The sequence below is a fragment of the Heliconius melpomene genome, chromosome 17, assembly GCF_056956725.1.
Source record: "Heliconius melpomene rosina isolate 202511_hmr_F chromosome 17, ASM5695672v1, whole genome shotgun sequence".
In the NCBI taxonomy this organism is placed as follows: Eukaryota; Metazoa; Arthropoda; class Insecta; order Lepidoptera; family Nymphalidae; genus Heliconius; species Heliconius melpomene.
Genome location: NC_140405.1, coordinates 9671845 through 9692265, shown reverse-complemented (window position 1 = coordinate 9692265; position 20421 = coordinate 9671845). Strand labels below are relative to the sequence as shown.

General features: G+C 31.2%; 1 protein-coding gene across 10 annotated transcripts in view; it reads left to right on the top strand.

The window, feature by feature from the left end:
• Positions 1-20421, top strand: part of Prosap (SH3 and multiple ankyrin repeat domains prosap) — a 145022-nt gene that overhangs the window by 38283 nt on the left and 86318 nt on the right. For 7 of the 10 annotated variants that reach the window (XM_085201272.1, XM_085201269.1, XM_085201273.1 and 4 more), the window contains exon 1: positions 12805-13075. The exons of 2 other annotated variants lie outside the window; for them this stretch is intronic. The gene's annotated coding sequence lies outside the window, so the exon portion shown is untranslated. Of the gene's footprint in view, positions 1-12804; positions 13076-20421 lie in introns of those variants that run through there. One more of the 10 variants, XM_085201274.1, reaches the window with a different exon arrangement.

Below are 20421 nucleotides of genomic sequence, written 5' to 3'. Positions count from 1 at the left end.
CGTACAATAATTCCACGATAGTGTATTTAATAGGTTTGTTGATATTCATGTATGTGCATATAAAACATGTGATCTCGTTATATTTTAGTATCAATACAATTTTGTAATTGATATAGTACAAATTGCATAAGCTGCTTATCAGTTAATAAATTAAAACAGCATTTCAATACCAACAGAATTTAATAAATTAATTAATCAAGTTGATTGCTCTCTGATATAAAAAAAATATATAGCGATCGCCTTAGAAATGGACGATTGTGTTCACAAATGTATGGGTAGTAGAGCCAAGAGAATACTGATTTTGATTTCGTTAAGTCGTCCCGTATATGAGATTTAATGTTCTTACTTAGCTTATTGGTGCGTTAGTGAACCAGTGGGAATGCGTCTGATTGTAAATACGGTGGTTGTGGGTTCGATTCGCACTTCAGAAAATGATTATATTTTATTTATTTTCAATCATTCTGGCGGCGTTAAGTATTGCTATTTGGCGAAGAGTGGGTGACGGAGTGTCTTGACTAAGTTTTCTCTGCCTGATTTACGGGAAAAAGTGACGCTGCTTTTTTGGGTTTCGTATCTAAAAAAGAATATTGAATGAAATTTATAGCTTAACCGAAATATACAGAGTCTTTCCTGTAGGCCTACAACTACAATCCTGAAATTGGCACAGACCCTTCGGTGGGTCTTTTTTATCAGTCAATTTTTTTACCAAAACGAGTACTAATCAGTACTCGTTTTGATATGGCTTAGTTAGGTGTAGACTGTAGGCTATGGGAAATAAGTAACAATTAATTTGTTTTATTACTGCTTAAGCACTACGTGTTTGCACCTACGTTTGGTCTTTGTAAAAAAAATATTGCTACTATTAGACCTGATTAATTAATTCTTTACTACTTCTCAAAAGTCTTTATTATATTGGATTCATAATTACACCTTAAATACTATTTATCATCAAACAAACTCGAACCTAGTGTGATATGTTATACATACTATATCCTGAAAATTGGCGGCGGAATGTGAACAACGCAGTTTTAATAGTTAATACTTCTTCTTCTTCTTCTGCTCCTCCGCTATATGTAAAACTATGCTTTTTACCATTACGTTTCTATTGAAAATGGCATAAGCTAAACTACCTGGTGCATGTAGTAGCCTTAAATAATAATGTTCTTGTTAGACAAAATGATAAGTAAACGTCGTTGCTTCCTACTGTAGGTACCCACTTACCACCCTCGCAAGAATACATCTGCAATTGTATTTACAGAGCACCTAACGACTTTATCAATATATTCAAATATCACACTTATTTCTAGGAAATTTAGATACAATATTGCATTTTATAATAAACTGTTTCCTATATATAGAGGTCACTATTACTTTGCAATGTTATTCCTGGGTGTTTATTATTTATGCAGTCGAATGCAAATAGGAGATCCGTACTGTTTGGCTTTCATTGGGCGTTGAGTTGGAACAGGCAAATGAATGGAGCGTGTATGTGCAATTTTATATGGAATACGAGGAATGATACAATGAATAGGGTGAATTTAAATTATTCTATGGTAATTAGCTAATATGTTTATTTATATGTTATTAATTAGGTATTTGTGCAGAAATTGTCATTGAAACTTTCTTTAGTTTTCGTATTGAATGGTAAATAACGGTTTGTGATTAATAATGATTATCCTTTGTAAGGAGTGAATGAGAGTATTGACCTCTTATTAAATGATATTATGGTAAATAACTAGCAAACGTGTAAAGTTTGTAAACATTTACCTAAATCTATTTAAAATTGAAAAAAAAAAACGTTGCCAAATACAACAAATGTACATATTCAGAGTTTTCCATATTTTTTTAGTGAAAGAACAAAAACATCTAACATTGAAATTAAATATTGCAAATATAAAACTTATTACTTCAAAAAATTAAAACTATTTTGCTAATACAAAAGAAAACATAGTTTCAACATTATTAATTAAATTAGATAAATAATTGAACACATTTGAAATTATCCTTGACATAAAGACATAAATAAACTAAATAATTACAGATTTGTATTCGTTTATAAATATAACATTTTTATAATACTATTAGTTAATCACGCTAAGTGATCGCGGTAACGAAGCGCGGCACGCGATCTCATGTCTACTCATTTCTCTTTATTGAGGTAACAAAATATGGAATTTAGTAAATGAGGAAGTAATACATATATATAGCTAAAATTATCCCGATTACCAGAAACTCTAGAAATTTCCTTATTTATTAATTGTTGCATTTGTTAGTACCGGTAATAAAATGGTTCTTTTATTATACTATAGAATAATGTAGAAATATGTTTCCGTTCCGTTACTAAGATCCGTATTTATAAACCGCTCTCACCTCTAAAATCAAACTTGTGATGCCAGTTTTAATTTATATTGTACGACTATAAATAAAAACGGCATCTCAAGATTGATCTCAGAGTTTTGAGCTATTCATAAATATGAGCCTAACTAAGCAAATAACAAAGTAGAACACTGAAATTTTGCACGGTGATTCCTAGTATTTCTTTCCTCTATTCTATGTAGAGGTAGCTCTAAGAGAGGATTTCTTAAAATTCATACAGGACCTGGAAAAAAATGGATTTTACATTATACATTTCACTCTTTGAAAAACAATTGTCTGTGATAATACTGATGTAAATAACATACTAACTTTCATTTTATTATTACAATAGTTCACAGATAAAGTAAATATTATTCTAATAAAAAAAAATATTTAAAATAATACAATTGGTACATACCACTATATATGTACTAGCAACTATTGACCAGTAACAAAATTTAATCATTAATAATTGAACAATTTTTACTATAAATAATTAATGGATGCGCAGATAACCTTTGTCCTTCGAAACCTTTCCAGTTGTCAATCTAGCTAAGCGACAGGTAGTACTTACCTGTGTAATTCTGATAACTTGTCTAGCTGCAAGGTTACGTGTCCACTGGATGTGCCTTGAAGGTCAGACTTCAGGTCAGGTCCTTGTTAATATTATGAACTAGCGGCCCGCTCGCGGCTTCACCCGCGTGAACTATGTTATTATTAATTTCTGTCTCCATGACTACGTCCTAGTGACGTTATGCAAAATTTGAGACTACTAGCATTTGTAGTAACGAAGTTTCATACAAACTTTCGACCCCAAAAACAACCCCTTAGAAGTCGAATATTGCAAATTCCCGTCTTAGCGAGCATCTACGTCCTATAAGTAACTCCTATGCAAAATTTAAGATTCCTAGCACATGTAGTTTCTGAGATTTCGTGATGAGTGAGTGACCTTTCGATTTTATATATATAGATGACATCAAGGCCATCGCGGAGCTCGACTTTGATCATTGCCTGTCTGTCTGTGGGTTCGATCTCTGCTTGTTGGGTCAATTATTTTACTTCCTGGCCTTGATAAGATAAAGCGCGCCATTCATTACATCAACATCCATCCAATTCATGTTAGAAATAGAGAAAATAATGTCTTGATTCCATGTATTTGCTCTCCGTGTCTGCTATCTGTAGAATACGACGAGATGAGACTTAAAAAAATGCCAAAAGAGACTGACTTTGATCAAAACAAAAAAAAACAAAATAATCTTATAATAAGGAAAATGTGTAACACAAAATTTTGCTGTTATTATTTTTACTTGTAATTTACTTTATTAACAGTTTTAACAGGCACATTTATTTCAGAAGGTGGCCATATGTTCTGCAAAAAGGGATAAATCTATAATACTATTTTTTAAAAATGCTCTACATTCTAAAATAATAATAATAATAATATAATACTTTATTGCACAAATAAGAAGAGAAAAAAAAAATACAAATGATTAGAAACACGATTAACAAGTGTGCAATGGCCTTATCACTAAAAGCGATTTCTTACAGGCAACCAAAGAAAAAACGGAATTCTAAATTTACTATTTAAGTACAATATATTTACGTAAACAGCAATAAATAGTGCTAAAATTAGGTATACATTAACATAAAATGTATTATCAAAGTAAGCGGAATCCTTGCCAATTCCATTCAGCATTAAGTGTGGGGGCAAAGTTCCAACTCGGCCCCAACACCCCACTCGTAAACTACCAGCCTATACTCGTAGATGCCAATAGAAAACATTTGAAGCGGCAACTATACATTTATTTATATTCTAGTGTATCTGATAACATTGAGTTATGGGTAACATACGATTGAAATAATCTTAACATTCATTTTTCTATCTTCCATTTTTCTGGTTTTTATTGTTATAAAAAAGTATTAATTGCTTAGTATTCATTATAAAGGAAGAATCCTTTATAATTAATCAAATATGTCCTAATCGAGCCATAGTAGAGGATGTCTAAAAATCGTATAAAAATTTTAATGTCCGCTACGTTCAGCACTCGAAACTGCGTCTCTTGGACGATATTCAAGAGGAATCCTGCAATTCGAATTTCTTAAATAAAATGTGTGACGAACAGTTGGTTTAGGGTGTACCAATACATACTACGGCTATATATTGGTAATTATAAAAATTAAAAATCAGCTTCACGCTGTATCCCGCACATAGCAGGGTAGGCAGAGGGAACCTAGTGTTAAGACACTCCGTTCCCCACTTTCTGCCGAATTCTGGAGAAATTGCGTGTTGAGTGGCAGAATGCAACGCCGCGCTTTTCCTCGACACCAGAGCGAAGAAATGGAAATATAAACGTAAATAAAAATGAGGAAATTAAAAAATAACCTTCTATAAATCTGACTAGCAATTATAATACGAAAGCTGATAAGCAAACTAGCGAATATCTTTATGCTGCGTAAAATTTGACAATTTTTTTCATTTAAGATTGTGTTATCTAAATTATTTCAATGAAATGTCATGAATTAGAGTATTAGAAATATATTTACATCGCATCAACTAGGATTAGGCTGATAAAACGTACTATCTTCTTTAAAATAGCTTATCCATTTGTTGTGGTTTTATCAAGAGCATTACTATTATTTTTTACACGTGTAAAGCTATATTTTATTCATTTATTTCTAATTAGTTTAGTTACTAGTACGCCATTTTAATATTCAAATTTGTTATATAAAAAATATAGTTATATTATTATTTATTAAACCCTATATAAATAGGGTTATTCATAATATGAAACCTATTGAAAATAATACCATAACTATTCTAACTTATGTTACTATGTAATCTACTAATTTAGAATGAAGTATGTAATTGATAGAAAAAAACTGTCACGTCATAAATAAACATAGTAAATGCGAGTATAAGGGTTGGCACGCTATTTGCCCTAGTCACGACAATCTCGAGGCTATCTTGTGAAGATTAAATTTATAATTTATTTATTTTTTTATAATTGGCTACAGTTAAGTAATTTAATAAAAATAATGAAAAAAATATTTTTTTTAAAAATACCACTTTTACCTGTTTTCTTTATTACAGGTTAATTTTTTAGTTTTTTTTGTAGAATTGTTTTCTATACGTATATGACATTGCAGTTCTTCATATCCGACAAGGTAACGAGCCCAAATCAGCCCTAGGTTACTGGAGACGTCATAAATTGTCCCAGAATTGCTTTTTCCTGAATGTTGATTGCGTACGCTCCTCGCTTCCGTCCATCATTTTTCAATCAGTATTACGTTTTTGCTCGTCAAATGGCATTGCAGTTTTGTGTTGCATTAAATTATTAGCAAAAGCTTTTATACAATTTATTATAATATAGAATGGGATGTAAAATGAAAGTTTTAATTTTTATTGTAATATTTTACTATAAATTGTAATGGTTTTTAAAGTTGGACTATGTTATAATATTACAATTTGGGTTATATTCTAATATTATAGTGTAGCCCAATAGGTAAAGTAAATATTACGTCAGCGTGGCTAATTTTATTCAAAAATTCATGAGGAAACCGCCGCGCCGGTCTACCTACCGCCAACCACTTTGAGGAATAGATGATTTATTTTAGATAAAGATTATGAGAAGAGAAACTGTCATCAGTTCAATATTGTATGTACATACATTGTGCCTACATATTTTATTCATAATTTAATAGCTAAGTTTAGTATGGTCTTCTTTAACGATAGTCATAAATTTACAATATCTTGGGCAAGATGAAAGGTGACAACAGAAACGCCATCTTAACGTCAAGTATTTCTTATCCGGCGAGATTTCTCGAGATTTAGTCATCTACTTTAAATTTCCACAAAAACCGATAAATGACACTTGAAAACACTTCAAGTAACTTTACGATTTGTGAAGAATTTTCGAGACAATATTTTACAGATAAAAGTAATTTATAATGAATGATATTTTTCTAAATCAGAAGTAGGGCAATAATTAATTATTGAATTATCTATATTAAATATACCTTTCATACTAATGCAGGATTTCTGGTATTTAATTACAATATATTTGCCAAATAAAAATATAAGAAATAATACCACAAATTAAGATTAATTTCCCAAAAGCTATACCTAAACATTCACAGACGATGTCATACGAAGAAATACGACTTACAGGTGGAAATTTACTACTTCTGAAAGTGTAAAGTAACGAGCCTATAAATATCGTTGTTCGATATCCGTTCCACGCTCACTTATGGTACACTATTATTATAAATCAGCTTCACGCTGTAACCCGCACACAGCAGGGTAAGCAAAGGGAACCTAATATTAAAACTCTCCGTTCACCACTTTCCGCTGAGTTCTGGAGACATCGCGTGTTGAGTGGCGGAACTCAACTATTATTGTATCACAGCGAATTTAGAAGTTTCAAGTGTTTGTAGCGAGAGCCTGAGCAGGCAATTCTGTACGTCTCGAGTGACTCTCCTCCGAGCATCATCAACCTTGAAGATTTGCCTTGGTTTAGCTCAGCCACTTAATCCTTAACCGATTTCAAAATGTAAGATATATATTTTTTATTTAATTGTATATAATATATTTATTATTATTATATATAAACGAACCAAAATTAAATACAACATATAACGTTAAGTTATTTTTATGCAGCGGGAAAGAGTAATTTAATAGTGACATTTCTTTGATAACATTTTTATTTATATGTTATGAAAGCTATTTGAAGTACTCTTTGAAAACAAAAGCATTGTTCTACTGGAACATAAAAATAACTTTAGGTCGTATAAAAATATCTGAGATATTATGCATACTAGTATTTTACATAGTGGGTTTGTCCGCACCTCTTGCACTTTAAGACAGTCTTCAAACAGACAAAAGGTGCAGGTTCAAAACTCTCTACTATATTTTTTTATATATTTTCGAGAAAAATATTTTTCTTTTTTATGTGTTAAAATTTAGAAAATATTAAAAACATTATACACATATTAAATAGTCAAAAGTATACAAGTATGTACCTACCAACAATTTAGATAGTGCCTAAACTATTATTATAATTAAAAGTCACTCAAACAATTTTCGTAAAAGGTTTTTTTCGTGAGAATTTTTTACTTAGCGAATAATGGCGGACGGAGGTACCCTTTATTTACTGTAACTGTCAGTTACACAATCGCCCGTCTCATCAAAAAAACACAGCATAGCGGAATCTAACCGCAGAAATAAGAAATAACTGACTTACAATTCAACAGTGCGATAAATAACTAGATACTATTATAGCCTTTATTTACTGTTATATAAAGATAGAATTGCCCTGTTTACATTTTAGTAGTAGGTGGTACCCCAAGTATTCGAAGCTTATTCGGCCGACCTTGCACGAAGCCTTATTCAATAATTTACTGATCACCGGATAGCGGCTCGGAAACTAATATAACGGGATAAGTAGATCATTGTTATGCTCTCGGTGCCACAGATGGTCAATAACACTCAGTTGTACTGTATATCGACGTAGGTACATTGACTAAGTATTTAGGGTTAATAAGTATAGCAACAGAATTATTTGTTCTAGAGTAAAATATTTGATAATAATATTTCAGCAAAATGTAAGAGTTGCTATTGAATGAGTAAGTTAAAATCACATTAAAAATAATATTTAATCTGCTAAATTTATAACAAAAAAAAAGAAAATCATTTAATCATTTATTTGTAATATCTTTTTTAAGCTTCACGCAGTATCCCGTATAATAGGGAAGGCCGAGGAAGCTTAGTGGCGGGAAAACAGTGTGAAGATAAAAAATAAAATAAAATAAAAAATATATAATATTGCTTAAATTAAACTATCAACATTTCTTCATTAAGAAAAAACAACATACAATCGAATAAAACAAAGGATCTGCGACCACACCATTTGTACAGAAGTACCCATAATTAAAAAAAGAAGGTCAAAATGCCGATTCATCATTATCTTATTCATTTATTAAGTTTTGACAGCACTATAATGTATATTCGATATGTTCATTTGTCAATTTTACTTATATATATTTCATTGAGAAAATATATATTTTTTAAGTTTCACGGTTTTTCCCACATATGTATAATACGAGGCCATCATGGCGCAGGCATTCAAGCGTACGACTGTATACTCGACGGTCGTGTGTTCGTTTTTCATATAGGGTAACTAATTATCTTTATTACCTCGCTTTGGTAACGAGGTAAAGCGCCGCGTTGAGCTTGGCGGAAAGTGGAGAACGGAAGTGTTTTAAAGGGAACGAAATGCTTCAATACTAGATTGCCAGGTTCCCTCTGCCTATCCCGCTATGTGCGGAATACAACGTAAAGCTTAAATTAAGGCTAAAAATAAATAAATATTAATAGCTTTTGTTTAAAATTTTTAAGAAATAATGAATCAGAAACTTAACATACTATTGACCCCGTCGTGTCAAACAGTAATAAGTCGCTACAAGTGTAGGTTCATACCTATAATATGTGAGCTAAGTACAGTAGATACTAGCCGGAGACGATAAACGACTGCCCTCACAACTTACATAGACTTGGAGAGCACTAGAGAAGCTTTATAGTTATAGTTAAATAACTTTTGTTTCGTTTGTATGTCTGTAATGGTTAGTCTGGATGCGAATATAAAGCAGACTGTCGCATATGTTTCACCCGCGACTTTGGCTTAAAACTTAAAGCAATGAAATGGAATTTAACGATAAGGAATATTCAATGAAGGCAGTCATGAAGTCATACGTGTGTGACTCTAAGCGCGAAAGGTCGTGGATTCGATTCCCATTCGAGGAAATAAAATATTTAATATTTTAATTTCTTCTCGAAATCTATTAGGTAAAAATTAAAAATATTACCCAATTTGCTCATTGTCATAAAAAGTCTGTAATCCATATCTTGTGTACCTTTATCTCTACCTGTAGATAATTTGCATGTTCTTGATAATCTTAAGTGAAATGAAATTTGTATGTATAAATTATCAAATACATATATTAATATAGAATATATAGATAATCAATACATATAAAAATGTAACTGAACACTGTCTGTTCATGGAAGATTTATGGGAAAAATATTTCTGGCGCTTATCGTCGTAATAAAACCCAAAACTGTATAGTTATTTTAATATTTTTGTCTGGTTTTTCATGCGTTTTAAATTAAATTTTATATACTGCCATTAAAATGATAATATTATTAGAATACGAAAAAAATCAGGTTAGTAAATAAATAGTTCAAGCGGGCGAAGTCTCGAGTGGATTGCTACTCGCTATTATCAAATAAAGATTGTATATAGAACTAATTGTATAATTTCTATCGAACTCTACCTCCTGTAATATTTATACCTAATAAAATTAATAACTTAGTAAATCGCTTCCTGATGTATGACTATTAGTTTTTATGGTATGCATAATAATAACAATTAAGGCCGTAGTTAACATATCATAATTACATATCCGCAATTTAGTGAATAACTCGAGTTACTATTTAATACAAATAAACATTTTACGAATAGAAATATGGAACCCTATGGAAATGCTCTAGCAGTAAACAATTCTATAATCATAATTTTGAATCCTCGATAAATGGCTTAAATACCATTTGGGTAGGTCTTAGCTAAGTTCTTAAAAGATTTTTTTTTAAATTCGTGTATTACGCCTTTTTCAGGTTATAAAAACGTTTTATTCAACTCTCCTTTGAGAGACGTTTACTGGATAGTTAAATTATGAAAACTCATAGGGTAACTGACGGAATCAAGGAAACTCAATCTTGGTACCAGAACGAGGAAATGAAAATATATTATTCCCCCGAGTGGAAAGAGAACTCACAACCGTCACGAGACGCTGTGGCGCTGAACCACGACAATCTAGTAAAATTTTAAAATTAATTTAATAAAGTAACTAATGGTGTTGAAAAGGTTTGCAAAAACAAATCGAGGTCGAGTTAGGTCAAATATAATACTGTGGTTTTCATTTTCTACATGAAGCGTGCTTGTTACGTTTTAAGGCTTCACCTGACCTGTTATTAACGTTCTTGTAGATAACCCTTATTAGTTTAAAAATAAAGTCTATAATCGCTTATCAATTGACTGTACTGATTCAGTGTATATTTCCAGCCAGCCGATGGCACCGAGGCATTCGCTTTAGACATTCTTCGGAGTCACATGTCACCTCAACATGGTGGACAGCCTGAAGTTATAGAGACATATATTTGGTACATATGAAATTAATATTAGGGATAAAAATGAATATTAGGGATAAAATTTAATATCAAAATTAAATTGAAGTAAATTATGTATTTTAAGTATTATGAAATTGTATAGAACATAATTTTACATTAGGCGCGTTCAATTTCGCCATCCAATAAATAGATAAATCTATGCTTTTTTGTATGGAAATACAAAGTAAAAAAATCGGTTTTTCATAGACATAACCATTATGTCGACTATCAGTGTAAATAAAATCATTCTGAATGAATAACTATTTAATAATAATAATGAAGCATAATTAATATTATTAATTTGTTGGAAAGTCAACAAGCACGTCACTAGTGCGCCTTGTACTATTTAAGCACGCATATGGTCACACTTCCTTTGACTGAGAAAACGGTCAAGTATTTGCAATCATTAAAAGACAGATATATGCAACATGTACATATATAAATACGATATCGTATATATTATATAAGTAATAATTCTGTATGACTTCTCGTCATTTTTGTATATAGAAAATTTAAAAAAAATTGCCAGGATGTTAAAGGATCACTAACAGAAACTACTATGTATTCCTTGCAGATGGGGGTTCATGTGATGAATCGCCTGATAGTGTCGTAGATTTCCTTAGTGGGGAAGTACCGAGAACGTTATCGGAACATTCACGACTAGATTCCCTAGTGCCGGATTAGAACCAGTACTCTGAAAAAGGAAAGGAATGGTGGTCGTGTATCTTATTAAAATATATTAGGACAAGTAATAGAAGTTATGTTATATAAACGTATATATTTAACACGATATTTATTATCTTTTAGGTTCCGGTGTTCATATGTAAGTACATTTTTTTAAAAATAATGATCTATTATTTGACAAAACTAAATAAGTTCTTGTCAAAATTAGGATAAAGATATTCTATTTTATATTGTATAATTTTATTCATTCATTAATAATTATTAATTAATATATTTAACAAAATTCAGTAACTCCCAACCGAGATAACGCGTATCTAACCACACACATAAATTACTTTGATTACGTTTTACCTAATTATTGGAAATTAATATAAAACTTATTTATTGAAGATCGTTCTGGTAACGTTCGGGGCAGGTAAGCGCTTCGTTGAGTTCCGCCACTCTACTCGCAATGCCTCCAGAGAATTCGGCGCAAAGTGGAGAACGGAAGTTTCTTAATGAGAACGGAATGTAAGACTGGCTATCTTTCTCCGTACGGGAAACAGCATGAAGCTAAAAATATATAAAAGAAACTAAATTAGTTTCGTTTATATTTACTAATGAAAAGCTATGTCTACTTGAATGTTACACAGCAAAACTTAGACATTTGACATTGTTATAATTATAAAAAATAATAGCAAAACAATATTTTCTACATAATATTATTTTAGACCAAACTATGTAGGTTTCGACGTGGCTCAATAAATTTACATAATTGTTTATACATAAAATTATATTTGGCTTACTAACGCACCCGCGTCGTATAGCAACTGTATAAGAATTTCTTCACGCCTGAACACGCATGTATCTACCATCAAAAACAATATTTACTCGATGATCACAAAAAAAACTCGTGAATGAATAAAGAAAACGGTACTATTTCCAGCACATGCAATATTGAATAAGTTTATGCAACTATAAGCTTTAAGTCTTTAGCATAAAGGTAAATAAAAGTTTTCAAAGCCGCTAGGAGAAGGTAATATCAGTTGTTTACCTTTCTCGTGGTATCGTCAATCATTTCTTCAAACAAAGTAAGGTACAGAAAGTAGGTGACTAACTGCGGAAAGAGCAACTCATAGTGTTATTAGATATTTCCTTTTATTAGCTACCTATCTATATAGATAGGTAGCTGATGATATTGTCATCATCATCATTTGTTTTAACATAAAATATATAGAAAAATTATAAAATATATTTGGAATAATTTTCTATACGTAACAAAATATAAGTAATGTTAATAGCATACAATAGTACTATAAAAGTATAAGGTATAAGCCTATATAAATAAATCAATAACCACTTCTTAAATTATGTATCACAATTTACTATGTTACTTAATTCAAATGAGGTCGATTTTATTGCATTTCAATTAAATACATTTAATTTTTAAAACTAAATAAAACATTAATTTATAAAGATAACAACTTCAATATAAATATAATAGTGTTGAGACAGGTATTCGATTTTTCATTCGTTCGCCATTGAGCGCGCTGGTAGAAACATTCATTCTCTCGCTCAGTCGCCAGTCGCGAGTGATAAGCTCATGTTGGTGCACGTATATTGTATCTTTGCAATTCCCGCGTAAATACCGTTCCGAACACGTTAATTGGATCTAACGTTATTAAAATCTACCTTAGATTGTTTTGTGTGTTTTATATAAGTGGATTTATTTATTGTGTGTTCCGTTACTCTTGCATGTGCTTGTGAAATAGGTTATTATTTATTTTTTGTGCCTCCCATTTCTCATTTGGATTTTTCACCGTCGATGTTTTTGTGGTAAGTCAAAAGATCAAACGATCATATTTTAATACTACAAAGGCACCTTTATTCTTCAACTACAAGTTAAACTACAAGTTAAATTGGTTTTTTGTATCAACATATGTCTACGGAGCTGTATAATATATATTTTTTATGTCAACCTGTTTTTTTTATCATTCGCGTGTAAGTAATGAAATAAATATCATTATGGCCGGCCAATAGTGCGCCAGTCGTTCACAAAGCGATAAAATCTTGATTAAGTCCGGCACGAATCTATTAAAATGTCTCTAGGCTCTCAAAGCTTTATGTTTCTCGATCTCGAGTCAAATTGAAACGAAGGTTTGCGAAGGTAACGCGCTGGGATAGAAAACTGAATTATTCATATACAGACTAACGATTACCCACAGCTCACTCGTGTAAAGTGGATGAATGGTTCTATAGATAAACCTATAATAAAGCATACTTAGTAACTGATTGATTTTATTTAAAAAAACCTGTTAAAATACTTTTAGGTATTTTTTTAATGTAGCATATAATTATTGAACCTCAAAAAGGAGTTTCGTACATCATTTAGTAGTAGGCATGTTATATGAATTATGTAAAATGGCATTGCTGCGCTTAAAATAATTTTATCGCGATACGGATTAAAGATTGCAAAATAATATTATAATAGAAGGTATCTGATTGTTGGACTGGTGCGGTGTTGCGTTAATATCCAAATGAAATATATTTCGTTCATTTAATTATTTATAACTTTTAGTATTTAGCTTTGCTTGTTAATAATAAAATAATAACAAAGTACGCTCATTGATTTCATATAAACAATTGTGTTAAGTAAGTATGTACTTTGATGTAAATTTCGATAGATAATGTAACTTTGTACGTATGTTTAAACAGCTGTTGTCTTTCCACCTTAACGTGTCGTTAGCTCATTAGTAGAACCCTTTCTCAGTGGTACTTTCTGCCCCTAATTGTGTAAGTTGTCTGTCAATTACCCAGTAACGGAAGAAGTTCATATGGATATGTGGAATATTATTTTATTGCATAAAAAATAACATCATCACGACGTCCCGCATAAAGCAGGGTAAGCACAGGGAACCTAGTGCTAACATCCGTTCCCCTGTTCCCCCTTTTTTTTTGTAAAATCTACTTAAACTTATCAAAAGGCGTATGTAAATTACCAACATTACAAGATTTGTTTATCACAAAGTTAGCCAAACGTCAGATTCGTCCTCGATTACGATTGTTATATACATATGAATACTATTATTTATAACGATTTTAATAAGTTCCATCATTTAAATTAACTGTTATTACCAGCAATCTCTGTTTATTGATGCATATAAATTATACCTTATTTACTTACTATGCTTCTCAATTTTTTACATTTTTCTTTTATTATTTTGAGATATTTTGTTATTTTGCAAAAAACTATCTCAAACTTGCAGTATTATAGAAGGAGACGATCGTGCAAATACAAAGGCAACCCGCACCTGCAGGAAGTTGAAGTGTATAGGCTGTCTGAGTGCCCTTTCTTTATACTCTAATACCAGATAACTATTTTATACTGGGAACCTTTAAATAATCTGCCATCTTAATAACAATAAATTATCTTAATTTATTAAAATTATCTAAATATAGCCTAACACAACTTTTATATAAGAAATATATAACAAACTAATAAAAAGACGTACGTACGTAGTAAGTAACATGCTTCTACACACGATAAAAAAATTCGAAGTACTATCATAAAAACGAGTGTATAATAAAAAATTATATAGCCCTGATAAGCTTTATATCGCTTAACTTCTCCGGCAGGAATTTTATTCTGATAAGAGTATCAAAGCGTTATCGAAGATTAATAAAAAATTTGCGTACGCCTATTATCCTATTTGATTAATTCAGCAGCGGATTTAAACATTTTCAAGGTATTGCTGTTAAATTTTAGCTACAATTGTCTTTGAATAGGTGGCAAGGTTTCCTCCTCCTTCTTCCTCCATTTTTACTTATAAAAATGTGGGCAGATGGTAATTACGCTTGGTAAATCAAATATGAAAAAAGCAAACCAGAAGGTAAAATTTTCGGCAAAATATATAGCAGAGGCCAGTTGTACCGCAGGAGCACACAGTGTTCTGCCACTCAACACCTCTAGAATTCTACGGAAAATGGAGAATGGAGTGTGAACTCTTTATTTGCGGGATACAGCGTGCCGCTTAAAATTTCTATCTATCAAAAACTCAAAATCGATCCATAAATTAAACGCCCCCAAAAATCCCCCCCTAGCTACTAAGCCTGCAGGTAAATTTGCAACTAGCTTACAATTTAGCTTGTACACATTCTAATAATTAAATTTATAGTGGAACTGATGTGAAGGTCGCGTTTTATCGGATTCCATGACCGCGCATACTTTAATATCACGGCCAAGATTTTATGCAGGTTGGAGTGTGTGAGAACAACAACTCGTAGCTTGCATACAAAATGTAATGCGAATGCGTAATTCCATGTCACGGCTAGCTAAATTAAATAAGTTAGGTATATCATCCTGCCATAATAATTGTTATTTGTATAAATTATAAATAATAATTAATATAGGCTTATTTAAGTAAAAATTGTTTATAGTTTCACGCACTTTCACGAGGAAAGGTAATTGAAAAAGAAAAGGAAGCTAAAATTTGCCGACTGTTTTTTACTGCTGACTATTTTATTATATTTCTGTAAATAATTAAAATACTTAATGCTATTTATAGGTTTATTTATTGTTAATATATTTAGTATTTATATATAAGAAAGTATAATAGATTTAAAAAAAAAACATATTAAAACCAATAATTATAAAACTTTTTTTTACTTCATGGTATATCCTTCATATAACAGGGTATGTTCCCTCTGAACCTTGAGTTAAGAAATACTTTCCCCATTTTTCGCCAAATTTTTCGAGACATTTGGATAATACACATTAAAAATTATGTTTTACACATTAAAAACAATTATAAAATAGAAGATCATTGTAATATAAAGAACAACGTATAAAAATATATTTTTTATAACAACAACAAGAGATTGCACCGTAGATAATCAACAAAGTGACTATACATAGTTTGAACGGAATGAGCTTGCGCCCGCGCATTCCGTAACTTTGCCTCGTTACTCTTTGCCAAATGCCGTGGCACGTGGGTGGTCGCTCAACGGGTCAGTCAAACTGCTACCTACCGATTTTGACGGAGAATTTCGACCTGTCTAGACCTTACAAATTGTTAATCTACACTGAATGTAATAATTTAAGACATGTAACTTTTGATAAATTTATATAAAGTAAATGAAATCCTATGATATAGATAATAAATATATAAATGTATTACAGAACGAGTTAACTTAGTCGTTAAACGGTAAAAATATATCGGTTATTCGGAGCCGAATGTGTGCATTTACGTCATTGTTACACCAAAAGTTAAACAATACCAAATGTTTAAAAATGTTACCCCGAAACCAAACCAGGGCACGTCACTAGCTATTAATAAAGTAATGCAACAAACGCTATCAGGTTAGCCAATCAAGTGAACTGCTCGTCAAAAATACCAACATATGAAGCTGTAACATGTTATTAATATTTGCCAACATCACATGATTGATGAAGACAACGTAACGTTTGACCCTTGACTTCGCTAGACGGGCCAATCTATATACCACTATACGAAATTATTATGAGATAAAAATAAATAGCGTCTAGGAATTATATTACTTTCAATTACATTATATAAAAGTTGAGGTCCAAGCACGGGTACAAGCGCGCGACGGTTGTGAGTTCGATTCCCATTCGCGGGAATGAATTTATTTATATTTTCATTTCTTGACCAAGGCCAAAGAGCGGCGTCGAGATCCGCCTCTCAACACGCAATGCCTCAAAAATTGAGCTGAAAGTGTGGAACGGATTGCCTTAATACTGGGCTCCCTCTGCCTTCTCTACTGCAGCGTAAAACTAAAAAGGAATAAGATAAATCTTTTGTACACTAATTGAATTTCTGAAATAACGGTGAATTAGGTTTTTTCTCGATATATAATTAAATTGATATGTTTATTATAACAGTGCTATATAATAAAGCAGTATTCTAAAGTAAGCCTTCAGTAATTGAGCTGGATCCTTATCAGTAATTAATGGACCATATCAACATAGTATGACATACCGTCTAAAATCCAATTAATACGGTACCCCAGGGGAATTAGATCTTGAATATCTAGAATTTTTTATCTTGAATACATTTTATAAAATAATTATTTTGAGCTTAAAGTCATTACAAAATTTTCGCAGTTGTTTAGGGTTTTTAACGAAAGTTTTTAAAACAAATCTATAAACCCAAAGTCTAAAAATGTTACATTTTTAAATAAAAATCAGCTAATCAGTATATTTGTACCTATATTAAGAATGACACTGTATTAGCATAAAACAATATATTCATATAAAAAACTTGATACCTACAGGCACGCAATTTGTCCCCTTTATTTGTCCCGCATGTAGGCAGTAGACGTATTACCTAATAACATCCGGTTTAAACCGACCCTCGTTAGGCTGTATACAACCACACACCCTCGCCTCGAAGTATCGAACAAATGAATGAACTTGATAAAACTAAGTTTATACCCCCGTGGGAAGTACAATCGATATTTGACAATTGGTCGAAATGTCAACTCGTACAATCATTTTTAGAATTCAAAGAAAATGGGGAACAGAAGTACATATCTTAATAGAAAACGGAGTGTTTTAACACTAGATTTCCAAGTTCCCTGTGTTGAGTGAAACTAAAAAAACAATTTCTAATTAACTACATTCACTCACTAGTAAATATACCGGTAAATAGAATTGTAACTGTAAAAACTACTCAATACTTCACACGATATTTAAATTAAATACAGGCTGAATGACAAGATAGAATAAATTAAATTACAATACAATTTTAAAGGCGTATACGCAATTAGTTTAGAGATCTGTCCATTTAGATCTCCTGCGCCGCCGTTACCTGTCAAAGTGCTCATTTAGCTTACTAGTTATCGCCCGCCATGAGCGTATCTAGAGGTATTTGGGAGGCGTTTTCGTGGACGTATAGAGGGATTTAGATTTTAGCTTTGGACAAACAGGTTCGTACAAAGGTTTTGTTTTTTTAATTGTTTAATTTATGAAATACTTAATATTGATGTACCTTTTTTTTATTTATAAACCGAAATAAAACAAATGTTTAGAGAAGCTTGCAAAATACAATAGTTTTATTATATTAGACTAGCGGACGCGCGCAGCTTCGCATGCGTATTTAAGGGTGAATTCTAATAACCCATGAAACATGTGTTCAATTAAATATTTTTAAGAGTCTAAATTTCAAATTTTATAAAAATCGGTGGCGATTTAAAGATTTTTCCATACAAACTTTCAACCCCTTATTTGCACTCTTAGGGCGTAAATTCTAGAAAACCATGAAACATATGTTCAATTAAATATTTTTAAGAGTCTAAATAAAAAATTTTATAATAATCGATGGCGTTTTAAAGATTTTTCCATACAAACTTTCAACCCCTTATTTGCACCCTTAGGGGAAGAATTCTAGAAAACCATGAAACATGTGTTTAATTATATACGTTTAAGAGTCTGAATTTCAAATTTTATAAAAATTGATGACGATTTAAATAAAACCTATACAAACTTTCAACCCCTTATTTGCACCCTTAGGGAGAGAATTCTAGAAAACGATGAAACACGTGTTTAATTAAATACTTTTAAAAATCTAAATTTCAAATTTTATAAAAATCGGTGCCGCTTTACATTTTTTTCCATACAAACTTTGAACCCCTATTTCACTCCTTTAGGGTTAAAATTTTTCAAAATCCCTTCTTAGTGGATGTCCAGATTACGAAAGTAAACTTTTGTCCAAATTTAACGTTTCTACGCACAGCGGTTACGGCTGTGCGTGCGTCTTACCTCAGTCAGTGAGGACAAGTCCTTTTATATATATAGATTAGTTATAAATGCGTCATATTTGAGATAAGCGTGAACAAACGCACAGACAAACAGACAAAAAAATTAAAAATATTTATTAGGTTCTAATATATTGTTACATACTCACAATAACAATGTTTCTCATAATTATATCTTCCATATACAGACACCGATCAGTTATGATTTTAATGTAAGTATAGCTTGACTTAGGAAAGAGTGTTTTAACAAGTGTCCCACGCGTGTCAGTGTCGGAAGCCCGGAAATGTAATCGAATCGTTATTAGCCTGGCGTGAAGAACCGTATTGCATTTTTGTTGGTAGCTGTACATTGAATGCTATCCAATTACCTTTTGTAAATAGATAGACACTAATTGTCAGCTTTGTAATTCAATCAAAAAATATATTAGATCTTAAATATATAATAATGTTCAAATACATTTTTTTCTTATGGTTGAAAAGTAAAAAAAAGTAAAGAAGTATCTGCTTACTTTAAAAAATGTGGGAGGTACAAACGTATCTAGCACTTACAAAGAAAATGTAGAAAAAATATTATAAATACTTAATCGAATGGTATTAGAACCCGTTATCATCAAAAACAGCTAGACTCCACAACTGCACCACAAGGGAAACATATTACCACGTAATTTATATAAAGACCTATAAATGTTTTTCTCATTATAGATAAAGTATCTATGAAGGCTGTTATAATTATAGTAATATGAAACCACAGAACAGTACTATAAGTATCAAACAATATCAACTTAGAAAGTGACCCAATAAGGGCGAGGCAAGGCGAATGTTAGCGATAACAGTCACGATAACAGCTATCAGTTATCACTTTCTAATTAAATCTAACATTATAGCTCTTGTATTTCACTAATGACTATATTACCTTGCATACGGAAGACTCGCGGTAATTTAAGCAGAATATATCTATTTTACTTATATTTTATATTGATTTTTCTAACAATCAGTAAATGATTAAATTGATTTTTTTTTATTTCATATATATTTTTTTATGTATGTTAGGTATATACTAAAATAGACATAACTAATATATACATATTTTCTGTTATATATTTATATACTTATTTTAAACATTTCCAGTAAACTTCGTTGTAAATATAACGAAATAGGTATATAAAATTGAATATAAATAGAAAAGTATTGTAAGTGAGCAAAAAACAGCAGTTCATTAGATCTATTGAAAGAGGCATTAAAGTCGTTGACGCATATATTTATAAAACGTAATAATAGGAAAAAAAAACGAGTCGTGTTAGCCTTGAAGAAACCGGTACAGATTAGATTGATTGAATGCAAAAAATTATAATTGTCTATAAGTAGATAGGAGGCTACATCTGGGGTATATCAAGTCGAGTCTAGTC